The 16,851-nt window shown below is 36.6% G+C and overlaps 1 pseudogene; it reads left to right on the top strand.

Annotated features, from left to right (window-relative positions):
• The first annotated feature begins 648 nt into the window (after window positions 1-648).
• On the top strand, window positions 649-2,112 carry LOC116563703 (annotated as a pseudogene).
• Window positions 2,113-16,851: the final 14,739 nt, after the last annotated feature.

The raw sequence follows: 16,851 nt of genomic DNA, 5'->3' as shown, positions 1-16,851 counted from the left end.
CTTGGAGAATAAAATTGCATCACTGTAAACTTAACCTGTAGGTGACTCCAATTACAGCTACTTTTCTGGAGGAGATTTTGTTATTGGAGAAAACACCTTCTATGGCGCTTGGTATGTAATTATTGAGCTAGTGAATATGTTTTCTTTATACTTGTTAATGAAGACCATCAAAACCAATTTGCTTTGAGTTAGCACCTTCACTATGCTACGCCAACTACCTATATCCGCTCTCCAGCCTCTTATCATCATTAGGTCAATAAACTGTTTCTGTAAAGGACCAAATGATAGAATTTTAGGCTCTGCAGGCCTCATAAACTTTCCCTCATTGATCTCCTCTTCCTTTATGCCCTACTCCTTTTTCTTTTTCTTCTGAGTGCTTTAAAAGTGTAAAAACTGGCCTGGCATGGTGGCTCAAGCCTGTAATCCCAGCACCTTGGGGGGGCCGAGGTGGGCAGATCATCTGAGGTTAGGAGTTCAAGATCAGCCTGGCCAACATGGTGAAACCTCATCTCTATTAAAAAAAAAGTGTAGTCTGGAAGCCGGCAGGCACCTCAGTCGTCAGACTGGTGTTAGCCACACAGGAGGGGCTAACGCATCCTCTTGCCGTTCCTGGTGTTTGGACCTTGCCTTTGATGGCTGGGAAAGAAAATGGCCTTGCTGTGCTACATCCGGGCCTGTGGTCAGCACTTCATTCCTGAGACTAATTCCCATGACGCTTGCACATACCACCCAGGTGTTCCAGTCTTTCACGATGCATTAAAGGGTTGATCTTACTGTAAGGGAAGAACAACTGATTTTTCTGATTTCTTAAGCATTGTAGGCTGTACAGAAGGTGGACATAATAGTGAGAAGCCACCTGAGCCAGTCAAACCTGAAGTCAAGACTACTGAGAAGAAGGAACTATCTGAATTGAAATCCAAATTTCAGGAATACATCATTCAAGCCAGTAGAAGCAATAAAAAGGCCAAGCCCAGATGAATCAATGACAAATTTGGAATTAAAAATATCTGCCTCCCTAAAATAAGCACTTGATAAACTGCCATTGGGGAATGAAGATAAGAAAGAAGAAGACAATGATGAAATTAAGATTGGGACCTCATGTAAAAACGGAGGGTGTTCAAAGATATATTGGTGTTTAGAGAGTCTAGAAGAAGTCTGTATATATCATTCTGGAGAACCTATTTTTTATGAGGGGATGAAATACTGCCGCTGTTGTCGAAGAAATACTTCTGATTTTAATACATTCTTAGCCCAAGAGGGCTGTCAACAGGGAAACACATGTGGACTGAAAAGGATGCTGGGAAAAAAATTGTTCCGTGTAGACATGACTGACATCAGGCTGGAGGTGAAGTAACCATTTCAGTATATGCTAAAAATTCACTTCCAAAACTTAGTCGACCAGAAGCAAATAGCACATTGTTAAATGTGAGCATGTATTTGAAGAAGAGAAGCAATTTGATCAAAATGTGAAATTATGGGGTGTGATTGATGCAAACTGAAGTTACGTAACTGCGACTGCAGCAAAGATTGAGATCACTATGAGAAAAGCTGAACCGATGCAGTGGGCAAGTCTTGAAGTGCCTGCAGTGAAAAAGCAGGAAAAACAAAAAGGCGACACAACAGATTGAGTGGGAGATGGGAGGAAGGCAATTACGTATTTTAGAATTTTTAATACTGTGTGAAGTGGCGGCTTGCTGCTGTCATCTTCTGTTTTGTTGTTGTGTTATTGTTGTGTTACTGAATCTGGCATTTCAGGGTTAACATTAGGTTCTTAGAAGCCAAAGTCAGCTTGTCTTTTTGTGCCTCTGATCTTTCTTTTGTGTTATTATGTAAGATTGATTGTTCATTTCTCCCTACTGGTAGGAACTATAGTTGTGTCCTGTACTTAAAGAGGCTGGAAAATAGCCCATGACCATAATTGCAGTATTTCTTTGTATTTGTCTGTTAAGCAGAGAAATCTTAAGGAACATGTTTTTTACATCTTTCTGTTATTCCATAATTAGTAAAGCAAGATGAAATGTCAAAGTTTAGTCAGTTTTTTAAAATGGATTTGTGTTCTTACAGTACTTGAAAATATTTAAGGAAGAGATGAAGCTCTGCAGTTTTTTTCTATGTGGGATGATTGCTTTTTTTTTTGTTTTTGAGATGGAGTCTTGCTCTGTTGCCAGGCTGGAGTGCAGTGGCATGATCTTGGCTCACTGCAACCTCCGCCTCCTGGGTTCAGGTGATTCTCCTGTCTCAGCCTCCCGAGTAGCTGGAACTACAGGTGTGCACCACCACGCCCAGTTAACTTTTTGTATTTTTCGTAGACACGGGGTTTCACCATGTTGGCCAGGATGGTCTCCATCTTTTGACCTTGTGATCCACCTGCCTTGGACTCCCAAAGTGCTGGGATTACAGGCATGAGCCACTGTTCCTGGCCGATTACTTTTTTAAGGTGGATTAATCCTGAGGTACTGTGGTAAGTAAAGGGGAATATATGAATTGTTTAACAAATTAGACTTTGTTTAAAACTACTTGAATTCTTAAATTACATCAAACTTACATTATTTGCCAAGCAGTATGGTGTAAGGGTACAGGAAACATAAATAAGAATACAGAGGTATCAATTTGGTTAAAATTCACCATTTTATAAGACTAAGCAATCATCTTAAAAATCTCTTTTCTGAATACTTAAATGTGTTTGTATGGTGTTATGGCTAAATTGTTACTGATTTAGAGACTAAACCCTCTTAAAACCTTTAATTAGTTAAATATAAAAAGAAATTATATATATCTTGCCTTCCTGATGGAAAACTATACAAAATTGTAGACTTAAAAGGTTTGTGGAAATACATTAGGATATCAGAAAACTAAATATATGGACTTGATTTATGACTATTACATGTTAAATAAAGTGGTTTAATTCTTTTGGGAAAAAAAAAAGTGTAAAAACCATTCTTAGTTCCCAGGTTGTACAGGAACAGGTTATAGGCCAGATTTGGCCCATGAGTCATAGTTTGTCAATCCTTCTAGCCCACAAGTCAGTCTGTGAAGTAGCTAATATGACGTCCAATTTACAGACAACTGGGATCACAGAAGAATCAGCTTGCCTGAGGTGACATAGAGAGCCTGAGGTTACACGAATGTATTATCTTGGGATTTTAAAATGTTCCCATAAGGTTCCAAACCATTTACTCTTTCGATTGTGCAAATTCATGTCCAGACTTTCTCTTTCATGCTGATGGCTTTATTTTCAGAAATGAGGAGTGATCCTAGGAAACAATACAGCTTGTTGACTGATTATTGTTAGAGAGATAATATTTCACCATTGATTTCACTAGAACTGAAATCACTGTGTTTGACATTTTCCACTATTTTGTTAATTGATTTAACAAATATTTATTGAAGATCTACCATGTCTTAGCACTGTGCTAGGATTTGGAGCTATGACTGTGTGTAAGACAGACTTGTTTCTCTGCTTATAGAGATTACTATTCAGCAGGGAAAATAGACTTTAAACAGGTAATTGAACAATGAAAGGCATTAGAGTTGTGATAAACACTCCAAAGAAGTCAGGTTGCTGTGGATTACTGGTAATATTTCTATCTGATCAGTCAACTTACACAGTAAGGGGAGGGTGGATGGGGGAATGCAGTAAATGAACTTGAGAAGGGGGGTTGAATTCAGGGAGAAAAGGTTTTAGCATGTGATTTACTGAATTACCTTACCACGATTCCATCCTGAAGTACTCAGCTGTTTTAATTAGAGTCAAGAAGCCCATTGTTGAAAAGCGTAATTTAATACGATGATTGGACATTTTGCTTAGTGATTCTCTGATATTGGTGTAAGAGTTTATTAAAGGGCATGACTTATTAAATATGCTAGCTTCCATACCTCTTCTTAGAGATTCTGGTTAAGGATAGGGTCCAGGAAAATATATGCTTCTGAAGTAGGCAGTCCTTGATCTACATTTTTGATAAATAACTGCTCAAAATAGAAGGCAAAGGTAGAATATTGGCCTTTGTTCCTTAGTTTCTCAAGTAGGTATGCAATAGCTACCTCTTAGGACCCTATTCTTGTTTTTTTTTTTTTTTTTTTTTTTTTTCTAAAACAGTCTCGCTCAGTTGCCAGGCGACAGGCTGGAGTGCAGTGGCATGATCTGCAAACTTCACCTCCTGGGTTCAAGCATTTCTCCTGCCTCAACCTCCCGAGTAGCTGGGACTACAGGTGTGCACCACCACACCCAGCTATATTATTTAGCTATTAAGAAAAATGAGAATATTTGTACTATTACATTTGCCACCTCTCTCTTTTTTCTCCGGCCAGACTTTTTTTTTTAGGTGAGTTACTGCTTTAATGTTTTAAGCTAATGACTTTTTGATTCTGTTCTGGAACCATAAGTCTTGTCATTAGTTGTTTTTCGACAGTTTTTCTAAGAATATTTTTATTTTGATTGGTCTATTGGTTAGGATTCAATGTCAAGTAGGTTTTTTTTCTGTCCAGAAAAATTCACAGATATTGTGTTACTGAAGTCTTATACATGTGAAGATATCTGTTAACTTTATGTTTTAAGAACAACTTAGCAGCATATGACCTTGGTTTACATTTTCTCTATACCTTGTAGACATTAAAATATCCTTCTTTCCTTCAGACACTAGCTGCATTGCCTTCTAGTCTTGAATACCATGTAGATGTCCGAGGTCAGCTTGATATTGTTTTTTCTTTGTAGTGGTTTATTTTCTCTCCTTGGGTGACTAAAGTATTATTTCTTCGTCCTTGAAATTTAATCATTTAATTAGACTATATTAATTATTCCACGTTCATTTTCACTTCATGCACTTAATCAATAGTGTCTGGAAGCTTTGACTGCTTTCCTCATCCCACTCCATTATAGTCATCCAAAAGAAAAAATAGATAGAAAACTCTTTTCTCAATTTACAAAGCATATTAATATACATTGGAATGACAGATATGCAAAATGTGACCAGTATTCCATAATTAAGCCATTCATTTAATCTCTGCTATGCATTTGCCAGATTCTATTCTAGGTGAACAAGGAAGATAAAGACCCTGTTCTCGAGTAGCATCTAAATTTATTGCACTGTCCATAGTTCATCACATTTTCCATATCATGGCTTTTAGGTAGCTGTAGTGCTCATTTGTCTTATTCAAGGGGGCCATTATCTTTGCACATATTGGAGACAATTCCATGCTATGTCTTACCCTCTTATGGACGAGGCAAGATATAGATTCTGGGCATCCTTGCAGCTACCCATAGGCATGTGACACAGGCTTCACTAGTTTTATGTATGAGAGTGAGATCTGATGTGAAAGTGAGAGAAAAGGAGGTTTTACTTGACATTTGTGTTATTTTTCTGGCAATACTAGTGTTTGGCTCTCTTTGGTGGCCAAAACAGAAACAGCAGCAATTATTCATTAGTTCCAAGAGTGACTTTCTTTGGTACTTGTTGGATTAGCAGCAGTAGTGGGGATTTAATCATCGAAAAAATTTGCCAAATTTGTTGTGTTGCTTTGGAAATTCTCCCTGGAACATTAACCTTATTCTGGTTTTCCAGGCCTCCCAAAATTCAGTCTTTTAATGAAATAATTTTCTGCATAATTGGGGGAATTCAGTTAAAACACAGATTAATAAAGAATATTTATGCAGTGTATTATTTTTGTGTCTAACATTTCTTTTTTTCTCAGAATTTTGAATATGATCTATTTCAAATTTGGGCATACTTATTTATTTATTTATATTTATTTTAAATTTGTGGGGTATATGTTTAGGTTTATTACATTGATATATTGTGTGATGCTGAGGTTAGGGCTTCAATGGAAACTGTCATCCAAATAGTGAACATACAACTAATAATACTTTTCCATTCCGTTCTCCCTCCCTACCTCCCCCTTTGGTGTCCCCAGTGTCTATTGTTCCCATCTGTATGTCAATGTATACCTAATGTTCATCTCTCACTTATAAATGAAAAGATGCAGTGTTTGGTTTTCTGTTCCTGTGTTAATTTGCTTAAGAAAATGGCCTCCAACTGCATCTATATTGCTACGAAGGACATGATTTTCTTCTTTATGGCTGCATAGTATTCCAATTGGTTTATATACATTGTCTCAATCCAATCCACCATTGACAGGTACCTAGGCTGATCCTACATCTTTGTTATTGTGAATAGTGCTGCAATAAGCATGAGAGTGCAGGTGTCTTTTTGGCAGAATGATTTATTTTCCTTTGGATATATACTCAGTAACGGGGTTACTGGGTTGAATTGTATTTCTATTTTTGGTTCTTTGAGAAATCTCCTGTTTTCCACAGGGTCTGAACTAATTTACATTCCCACCAGCAGTGTATAAGTATTCCCTTTTCTCCACAGCCTCAGCAGCATCTGTTATTTTTTGACTTCTTAATGATAGGCATTCTGTGTCTAGTATTTTTATTGGATTAGTCTGCCATGTTTTATCATTTTCTATCTAATCATTCTTGTCTTCTTCAATACTCTGTTTTCATCTGGTAAAGTTTTACCTAATGTTAAAATTTATACTTTTTCTCTAATATATTGCTTGCGTTTCTTCTATCGAGTCTCAGATTTCTTCCACAAGATTTTCTTTTACACTTCTTAAAACACTTAATGTTTGGATCAAGTAAATGAACACTCAAGAAAATGAAAAAGCCTTTGAGGAAATAAATGTTGAGAAACACATAAAAAATTTATAAACATCCTTGTTCCTAGTAATAGGTTAATAATTGATGCTATATGTATTATTATACATTGCAGAAAGCCTAAACTACGTTTTAAAAAGATTAAGAAAATAAACATTTATAAATCCTTATAATTCTTGTAAGTTTCTTTTTATCTGTAAACTGTGATTCTTCTACAGGTATAAAACAGCTTTATATGGTTATTATACAGTTACTTATATTTCTGTAATTGAATTATTGATGAATGGCATTCAGTAGTGTACAGTCTGAAATAAATGTTATTCTTCTCTTATCCCTGCCTTTAGAACATGAAACTGACAATCCTTTCTCCTCCCCTTGATGACATTTTAGGCTGGGTCTGTAACTTTTCTAGTTACTTTGATCTAAAAGAAAATACTCATCTTCAGATATTAAAGGTCTTAATCAGATCTAAATCAAAATTCTAATCTCTCATCTAATTCCAACTATTTTTCTTATTTTAGTGATCTCTTGCTACGTATCAAACCACCTCAAAACTTAGTGGCTTAAAAGAACACAGTCAAATACTTTTCTTGACTCTGTAAAGCATTTCGAGAAGGTAGAGCGCGGTGATTTATCTCAGCTCCATGATGTCGGGGGCCTTCTGGAATATTCAGGATGGCTTCTTCATTCACATGACTGGCACCTGGTGCTTCTTCATCTGACCTTTGCTCCATGCTGCATCCCATCCTTCATGGACCCTCCATATGGCTTCTTTCTCTAATAAGATTAGTAAATTGGCTTTTTTATATGACAGCTTAGGGGTCAAAAAGCAGGAAAGCAGAAGATGCTAGACCTTCTCAATGGCTAGGCTAGGAAGTCTGAGAACATCATTTGTGTTGATTTTTTCCTCAAGTAATTTCTATTCAGTTTTAGGCAATACATAGAAAAATAATAGCAGGTTTTCAGAAAGTTTTTACTTATTTTCCATTATTGATGTCAGATTCTAAAGTTTTGGAAACACTTATGGGTGTAAGTATAGATTTTATGAAAGCAAAAGTCATTTAAAATTATTGTAAAAGGTACTTTAAGAAGAGTACAATATGTTGGTTAGCATAATTTCTAGAATTTTGCTGCCAAGTTCAATTCTAGCTCTATCTCTTATTGGTCATATAACTTGGATCAAGTTGCTTAGGATCTTAGTGCCTCAGATTTCTCAAATGTACAGTGGAGACATTAATATTCTCTCCCTTTACAGAGTTATTGTGAATGTTAAGTGAAATTATATGTGTAAAGCCATTAAAATATTAGCCCTACTCAATGCTCAATCGATGTTAATTATTATTATCTAAAACTATCAATCCTAGAGAATACAGCCAAGGAGAAAAAGGAAAACAAAAACAAAAATGGTGGAAATAATTTCATTTTGTTAGTACACACAAATATTCTATAAACGTGTTTAGATTGTCACTATTAAAAGATAATTTGGTTGGGCAAATATTACAAAATTCAGCTATATGATATATCCAAGGGCCAAATATGAAATTAAAACACAAAGAAAGATAACAAACAAAATATAACTAAAATATATACCATGAAAGTTATAACCAAATGAGTGCTGGCATAGTAAAACAGAATGAAGTAGAAAATATGCCAAAAAACATTAGTAGACATAAAGGCCACTACATAATAGTAAAAAGAATTTTTGATATAAAAATTATAAATTTCTGTGTACCTAATATTGTCTTAACATATGTAAAACTGACCACATGTGGTGGCTCACACCTGTAATCCCAGCACTTTGGGAGGCTGAGGTCAGTGGATCACTTGAGGTCAGGAGTTCAAGACCAGCCTGGCCAACGTGGTGAAACCCCAATTCTACTAAAAATACAAAAATTAGCTAGACATGGCGGTGTGCACCTGCAATCTCAGCTATATGGGAAGCTGAGGCAGGAGAGTTGCTTGATCCCAGGAGGCAGAGGTTGCAGTGAGCCAAGCTTGCTCCACTGCACTCCAGCCTAAGCAATAGACTGAGACTGAGTCTAAAAAATATATATGTATTTATATAATATATAATATATATTTATTAAATATTTATATTTAATATATAATTATAGATTACACATAAAATATATAATTATATAAAAATATTATATAAAAATTATATAAAAATATTATATTTATATGATATATAAAATATAAATATATATTTATTAAATATTTATTCCACATAATTTTAAGATAAATTTGACAAATTCATATTCCTAATGGGATATTTTGAATAAACCTTTATTAGAAGTTGGTTGACACAGTAATAGTGTAATTATTTTGAACAAAACTAATGGCTTGACCTGCACCTCAAAATAGAAAATATGCATTTTTTTTTAAGGATACATGAAAAAGTTATAATCATTGGCCAGGTGTTATGTCTCAAAAGAAGTCCCTACGAAGGTCAGAGTGTGCTCTCTGAACACAGTACATTAAATTAGAATTCAAGCCAAGATTGCTGAACAGAAACAGCTCTGGTGTGCAGTTCCCAGCTAGAGCAACCCAGGAGGCGAGTGATCTCCATATCTCCATCCAAGGTGCCAGGTTCATTTCAATGGCACTGGTTGAACAGTGGGCATAACCCAAAGAGGGCAAACTGAGGCAGGGCGGGGCGCTGCTACACCTGGGAAGTACATCTGATCAGAGGATCAGGAGCCTTCCCCCTCTGACACTCTGGTTCAGATACTGCACTTCTCCCAAAGCCCTTGCAACCCACAGACCAGGAGATCTTCACCAGGCTGAAAAGTGCCGTGAGTTACCTGCACAGAGCTGAATACTAACCCCAGCTGCTGCCTTGGGTTGTCAGCACAGATCTAGGTGGATGTATTAGCTAATTGAGAGAGCCTGTGGGATAGAGCTACTGGCACCCTGGAAAGAGGGGAGCTGAAAGCAGGGAGACAGGCAATATAGCTAGGTGTGTCCATCCCTGACAAAGTCCAGCAAACTGAAGCCCTCTCACTTGAGAGTTTCACAGCCAACACATCAGTTCAAGCTTGACCTGGAATGATTGAGCTCAGCGGGGGAAGGGCATCTGCCATTACAAAGGCGGGCCTAAGCTTCCTGTGTAAACAAAAGACATAGGAAGCTTATAAAGCAGCTAGACTTAGTTCATGGCAGCCCAGCAGCACCTCTACAGGCAGACAAGAGACAGACTGCCTCCTCAAGTGGCTCCCTAAGATCAAAGCTAGATAAATCCATGAAGATGCAAAAAAACCAGCACAAATAGGATGAAACCATCAAAGACCAGAATGCCTCTCCTCCTCCAACAGATCACAACTCCTCACCAGCAAGGGGACAAAACAGGATGGAGAATGAGTTTGATGAACTGACAGAAACAGGCTTCAGAAGGTGGATAATAACAAATTCCTCCGAGCTGAAAGAACGTTTTCTAACCCAATGCAAAGAAACTAAACCCCTTGAAAAAAGGTTAGATGAAATGCTAACTAGAATAACCAGCTTAGAGAACATAAATGACTTGATGGAGCTGAAAAATACAGCATGAGAACATATACAAGTTTCAATAACCAAACTGATCAAGCAGAAGAAAGGATATCAGAGATTGAAGATCAACTCAATGAAATAAAATGAGAAGGCAAGATTAGAGAAAAAAGAGTGAAAATAAATGAACAAAGCCTCCAAGAAATATGCAATTAAGTGAAAAGACCTAATCGACACTTGATTGGTGTACCTGAAAGTGACAGAGAGAATGAATCCAACGAATCCTGGAAAACACTCTTCAGGATATTATCCAGGAGAACTTCTCCAACCTAGCAAGTCAGGCCAACATTCAAGTCCAGGAAATGCAGATAACACCACAAAGATACTCCTCAAGAAGAGCAGCCCCAAGGCACATAATCATCAGACTCACCAGGGTTGAAATGAAGGAAAAAATGCTAAGGACAGTCAGAGAGAAAGGTCAGGTCACCCACAAAGGGAAGCCCATCAGACTCACAGTGGATCTCTCAGCAGAAGCCCTACAAGCCAGAAGAGAGTGGGGGCCAATATTCAACATCCTTAAAGAAAAGAACTTTTAATGCAGAATTTCATAACCAGCCAGACTAAGCTTCATAAGTGAAGAAGAAATAAAATCCTTTATGGACGAGAAATTACTGAGAGATTTCATCACCACCAGACCTGCCTTACAAGAGCTTCTGAAGAAAGCACTGAACAAGTAAAGGAACAACCAGTACCAGCCATTGCAAAAACTTACCAAATGGTAAAGAACAATAACACAATGAAGAAGCTGTGTTAACTAGCGGGCAAAAAAAAAAAAAAAAAAACAGCCAGTAACAAAATGGCAGGCTCAAATTCATACATAACAATATTAACATTAAATGTAAACAGACTAAATGCACCAATCAAAAGACATAGACTGGCACATTGGATATAAAGTCAAGAACCATTGATGTGCTGTATTCAGGAGACCCATCTCACATGCAAAGACACACATAGACTCAAAATAAAGGGATGGAAGAAGATCTACCAAGCAAATGGAGAGCAAAAAAAAAAGCAGGGGTTGCAATCCTAGTCTCTGATAAAACAGACTTCAAACCAACAAAGATCAAAAGAGACAAAGAAGGGCATTGCATAATGGTAAAAGGATCAATACAACAAGAAGAGCTAACCTTCCTAAATATATATGCACCCAATACAGGAGCACCAAGATACATAAAGCAAGTTCTTAATGACCTACAAAGAGACTTAGACTCCCACACAATAGTAATGGGTGACTTTAACACTTCTCTGTCAATACTAGATGGATCAATGGGACAGAAAATCCACAAGAATATCCAGGACTTGAATGAAGATCTGGACCAAGTGGACCTAATAGACACCTACAGAACTCTCCACCAAAATCCACGGAATATACATTCTTCTAAGCACCACATTGCACTTGCTCTAAAACTGACCACATAATCAGAAGTAAATCACTCCCCAGCAAATGCAAAATAAGGAAATAATAATGAACTGTCTTTCAAACCACAGTACAGTCAAATAAGAACTCAGAATAAAGAAACTCACTCAAAACCGCACAACTACATGGAAACTGAACAACTTGCTCCTGAATGTTGACTGGATAAACAATGAAATGAAGGCAGAAATAAAGATGTTCTTTGAAACCAATGAGAATGAAGACACAATGTACCAGAATCTCTGGGACACATTTAAAGCAGTGTCTAAAGAGGAAATTTGTAGCAATAAATGTCCACATGAGAGGCAAAGAAAGATCTAAAATTGACCTCCTATCATCAAAATTGAAAGAGCTAGAGGAGCAAGATAAAAAAAAAAAAAAAAAAAAAAAAGCAAAAGCTAGCAGAAGACAAGAAATAACCAAGATCAGAGCAGAACTGAAGGAGACAGAGACACACACACAAAAAAATCAATAAATCCAAGAGCTGGTTTTTTGAAAAAATCAACGAAATAGACAGACCACTAGCCAGACTAATAAAAAATAAAAGAGAGAAGAATCAAATAGATGCAACAAAAAACGATAAAGGGGATATCACCACTGAAGTCACAGAAATACAAACCACCACCAGAGATTTCCACAAACAACTCTATGCACATAAACCAGCAAATTCAGAAGAAATGGATAAAATCCTGGACACTTACCCCCTCCCAAGACTAAACCAAGAAGAAGTTGAGTCCCTGAATAGACCAATAACAAGAGCTGAAGTTGAGGCAGCAATTAATAGCCTAGCAACCAAAAAAAGTCCAGGTCTACATGGGTTTACAGCCAAATTCTACCAGATGTACAAAAAAGAGCTGGTACCATTCCTTCTGCAACTATTCCAAACAATACAAAAATGGAATTCTTCCTAACTTATTTTATGAGACCAAAAACATCCTGATACCAAAACCTGGCAGGGACTCAACTGAAAAAGAAAACTTCAGGCCAACATCCATGATGAACGTAGATGCAAAAATCTTCAATAAAATACTGGCAAACTGAATCCAACAGCAAATCAAAAAGCTTATCTGTCTCAATCAAGTAGGCTTCATCCGAGGATGCAAAGTTGGTTCAACATATGCAAATCTATAAACATAATCCATCACATGAACAGAACCAAAGACAAAAACCACATGATTATCTCAGTAGATGCAGAGAAGGCCTTTGGCAAAATTCAACAGCCCATTATGCTAAAAATTATCAATAAACTAGGTATTGATGGAACATATCTCAAAATAATAAAAGTTGTTTACGACAAACCCACAGCCAATATCATACTGAATGGGCAAAAACTGGAAGCATTCCCTTTGAAAACTGACACTAGACAAGGATGCCCTCTCTCACCACTCCTATTCAATATAGTATTGGAAGTTCTAGCCAGAGTAATCAGGCAAGAAAAAGAAATAAATCATATTCAATTAGGAAAGGAGGAAGTCAAATTGTTTCTATTTGCAGATGACATGATTGTATATTTAGAAGACCCCATCATCTCAGCACAAAATCTCCTTAAGTTGATAAGCAACTTCAGCAAAGTCTCAGGATACAAAATCAATGTGCAAAAATCACAAGCATTCCTATATACCAATAACAGACAAACAGAGAGCCAGATCATGAGTGAACTCCCATTCACAATTGCTACAAAGAGAATAAAGTACCTAGGAATACAAGTAACAAAGGTCCTTCACATCCTTCACAGGAGAATGACAAACCACTGCTTAGGGAAGTAAGAAAGGACACAAACAGACGGAAAAATCTTCGATGCTCATGGTGGGGAAGAATCAATATAGTGAAAATGGCCATACTGCCCAAAGTAATTTATAGGTTCAACATCATCCCCATCAAGGTACTATTGACCTTCTTCACAGAACTGGAAAAACCACTTTAAACTTCATATGAAATCAAAAGAGAGCCCGTATAGCCAAGACAATCCTAAGCAAAAAGAACAAAGCTGGAGGCCTCATGCTGCCTGACTTCAAACTATACTACAAGGCTACAGTAATCAAAACACCATGGTACTGGTACCAAAACAGAGATATAGACCAATAGAACAGAACAGAGGCCTCAGAAGCAATGCCATACATCTACAACTAATTGATCTTTGACAAACCTGACAAAAACAAGCAATGGGGAAAGGATTCCCTGTTTAATAAATGGTGTTGGGAAAACTGGCTAGCCAAGTGCAGAAAGCAGAAACTGGACCCCTTCCTGACACCTTACACTAAAATTAACTTCAGATGGATTAAAGATTTAAACATAAAACCTAACACCATAAAAACCCTAGAAGAAAACCTAGACAAAACCATTCAGGACATAGGCATAGGCAAGGACATCATGACTAAAATACCAAAAATAATGGCAACAGAAGCCAAAATAGACAAATGGGATCTAATTAAACTTAAGAGTTTCTGCACAGCAAAATAAACAATCATTAGAGTGAATTGGCAATCAACAGAATGGGAAAAAGTTTTGCAATCTACCCATCTGACAAAGGCCCAATATCCAGAATCTACAAAGAACTAAAACAGATTTACAAGAAAAAAACAAACATATTCAAAAGTGGGTGAAAGATTTGAATAGACACTTTTCAAAAGATGACATTTATGGGGCCAAGAAACATATGAAAAAATACTCATCATCACTGGTCATTAGAGAAATGCAAATCAAAACTACATTGTGATACCATCTCACGCCAATTAGAATGGCAATCATTAAAAACTCTGGAGACAACAGGTGCTGGAGGATGCTGGAGAGGATGCGGAGAAATAGAAACACTTTTACACTGTTGGTGGGAGTATAAACTAGTTCAGCCATTGTGGAAGACGGTGTGGCGATTCTTCAAGGATCTAGAAACAGAAATTCCATTTGATCCAGCAATCCCGTTACTGGGTATATATCCAAAGAACTATAAATCATTCTATTATAAAGACACATATAGACATATGTTCATTGTGACTCTGTTTACAATAGCAAATACCTGGAACCAACCCAAATGCCCATCAATAATAGATTGGACAAAGAAAATGTGGCACATATACACTATGGAATATTATGCAGCCATGAAAAATGATGAGTTCATGCCCTTAGTAGAGACATGAATGAACCTGGAAACCATCATTCTCAGTAAACTGACACAAGGACAGAAAATCAAACACTGCATGTTCTCACTTATATGTAGTTGTTGAACAATGTCAACACATGGTCACAGGGAGGAAAGCATCAAACACTGGGGTCAGTTGGGGGTTGCTAAGGGAGGGACAGTGTGGGTGGGGAGGTTGGGGAAGGATAACATGGGGAGAAATGCCAGATACAGGTGATGGAGGGGGGGGATGGAGGCAACAAACCACCCTGCCATGTGTTGTTTAGCTATGCAACAATCTTGCATGATTTGCACATGTACCCCAGAACCTAAAGTTCAAAAAAAAAAAAAAAAAAAAAGAAATCAAGAATAGAAATCCATTTAGAAAGACTCCCTGTGGAGACTAAAAAAAGTACTGCTACATGAGAGTTAAAGAAGAAATCGCAATGAAAACATCAACCTATTTAGAGTTTAATGATGGCAAAAGTTTTACTCATCAAAGTTCCCAAAAAAATTGCGCAGAGGTTCACTTACAGCTTAATTTGAAAATAATTGGGTTAAGCATTAACACAAAAAAACACAGAAAATTGACAAAGGAAAGAAAAAAGATAAGAAGATAAATGAATGAACTAGGAAACGGATAGGATCAACAAAAGCGAAAGTTAGCTCTTTATTAAGGTTTAGGTTGTATTTATAAAATTCGGTATACATGAAATATTGTCTTTTGAGTGCTCTATCATAGATGGACAAAATGGAGACAGGTGCATTCAAAGAGATGGGTTCCAGAATTTTTCCACATACCTTTAATCTCTGTTATCATGTTATCTAAACATATAGATGTGTTCCTTTCTTAACTTTCCACTGTTAGCTTACATTCTGAAAAATAAGAAAAGATTGTCACATTTGAGATTCACATGGCTTAAGTAGCAGATAAATTTCTTACTGCATTTTCTTGAGCATGCTAGTCCTACTACAAAGTCGAAACAAGGTACCGAAGGCTAAATTTAAATACAAATGTACATATGCATATCTAATTCAAAATAATACTTTGCTCATAGAGAAATAAAGTAGAAAGTATACATGGCAGAAACCAAATTCCTACTTAGTATGAGTTTAACCACATATGGTACGTTTCATACATACATATAAGAATTGGTGGAATGTGCCTAAATTTCAGGGTTCAGGTTTTGTTTAGTTGTGCCTTAGTGTTTTGCAGCAACATTGCCTTTTTAAAAAAATAGTCAAGGCCTTGACATTATCAAGAATAATTCCATCCATTTTATCAATAGTGAGGTTACTAATGGGAAATGTCTTTGTGTGAATTTATTTCATCTATGTGCTGATCTGCTGATGAATTCTAGTGGAAAGATTGTATTTTATTGAGCTAGTTACATTTATGTAACTGGAATTGCTGTCATTTTCTCCTCTAAGGAACCTTAATTCCCTTGTTCAAATTGCTCGAAATAGATTGCCGTTGAAGGCTATAAAATAGGTAACAAAATGTGTTTTGCAGTCATAGAATATTCTGATACCCTTATGTAATGCAATCACTTTGGACGTTAAACTGAATGGGCTCATTATCTTTTCTTTTCAATCTGCTTCACAGTTAAGGAAAATGAGTATTAATCTAGAAGAATGTTTTATTCTTTCTCAACTCAAAACTTGTACTCTGCCTCTTTTTTAGAATTAGCTCTGCTGTCATGACCTGAAAATTTCCAGATTCATTAATTCATTACGTTGTCACTGTACTTTCAAGAACAAGCTATGTACCCTTTAGATTACGTTTGAATAAAATTGGCTTTGCTAATTATTACCAAAAGAAAATGGAAAAGATTAGAAATTAAGTTCGGTTTGGTTTAGTCAGTATTTATTGAATATGTAATATGTGCTCATTGTTGTGAGGGAAAAAGAGCTATAAGAAATGCCTTTGCGTATTTTACTCAAAACGACAGTAATGAATTGTTCAAATTGATCGTGCTAACTCTAAGTGCTATTTTGGACATTTTGACTTTTCCCTGATCTACCCAGAGAATTATCAACATGGGAAGATTGGACTTTGGTTAATTCACACAAGTTCTTGGTGAGCACTCATATATGATGGAATATAGTTGTGAACAGCAAAGA

Source organism: Sapajus apella, unplaced genomic scaffold (assembly GCF_009761245.1).
Source record: "Sapajus apella isolate SASKATOON/1434 unplaced genomic scaffold, GSC_monkey_1.0 scaffold36, whole genome shotgun sequence".
NCBI classification, from domain to species: domain Eukaryota; kingdom Metazoa; phylum Chordata; class Mammalia; order Primates; family Cebidae; genus Sapajus; species Sapajus apella.
Note: the sequence above shows the minus strand (reverse complement) of the source record. Positions and strands in the feature narration are given on the sequence as shown.